General features: G+C 37.9%; 1 non-coding gene across 1 annotated transcript; it reads right to left on the reverse strand.

The window, feature by feature from the left end:
- Positions 1-629: 629 nt before the first annotated feature.
- Positions 630-790, reverse strand: LOC115872657. Its single transcript, XR_004047989.1, has one exon. It is a non-coding gene; the product is annotated as a U1 spliceosomal RNA (small nuclear RNA).
- Between the last annotated feature and the right edge of the window lie 244 nt (positions 791-1,034).

Raw genomic sequence — 1,034 nt, forward strand, 5'->3', positions numbered from 1 at the left:
TTTACCAAGCATGTGGTCCTTTCCCTCAGATTAGCCCCCTTTGATCAAACTGTCCAAAATAAGTGAGGCAAAATTGCACCATCCTTGCTTCTGAGGAACATTTGGATAGTGTTTCTTCTAAGATGAATTTATTCTTTCTTTTAGAAGTCCATGGTATTTTCAATATTCTTTGTCAATACCATAATTCAAATACATTTATTCTTCTCTGGCCTTCCTAATTCACATGCATATGAAAAAATGGAAAATGCCATGGCTTGGTCAGGGGGACATTAATAGTCCTCAAGGTGAAATCATTGCTTTTTAACTTTTAAAAGGTCTTGTACAGCAGATTTGCCAAATGCAATATGTCATTTAATTTCTTGACTGCTGCTCCTGTGTGCATTGATTAGAGACTCAAACTAAATGAAATCCCTTGTAACTTCAATATTTTCTCCATTTATCATAATGTTTTTATGTATTGGTCCAGTTGTGAGGATTTTGTTTTCCCTGTCTTGAGGTGTAATCCATTTTATCCTCATCAGTAAGTGTATCAAGTACTCTGTATTTTCAGCAAGATTGTGTCATCTGCATATTGCAGGTTGCTAATATATCTTCCTCCCATCATGATTCTGCATTCTTTTTTTTTTGGTCAGGGGAGAGCGTGAACACAGTCCCCCACTATGACATTATGCAGTCGAGTTTCCCACATTTGGGGAAATCGCGGGGTCAGCACATCCAGAGTGCAATGGATAAGCCTCGCCCTGGGAAAATCACCTTCGTGGTCATGGTATCTTCCCTGCCAGGTAAGTATGATTCTGCATTCTTATTCATACAGTCCACCTTGAATTATTAGCTTAGCAAACAAATTGACTTATTGTGGTGAAAGCATCTATCCCTGATATACAACTTCCTTGAAAAAATTCTGGGTTTCGATACCCCCTCGTATTCCATTATATATATTACGTGTCACATTGTATTTATCCTTCTTCTGCTGATGGACATTTAGGTTGTTTCCACTTTTCTGCTATTGTGAACAGTGCTACAATGAACATTGG

The sequence above is a fragment of the Echinops telfairi genome, unplaced genomic scaffold, assembly GCF_000313985.2.
Source record: "Echinops telfairi isolate 266 unplaced genomic scaffold, ASM31398v2 ScPeMD7_7429;HRSCAF=8467, whole genome shotgun sequence".
Lineage (NCBI taxonomy): Eukaryota > Metazoa > Chordata > Mammalia > Afrosoricida > Tenrecidae > Echinops > Echinops telfairi.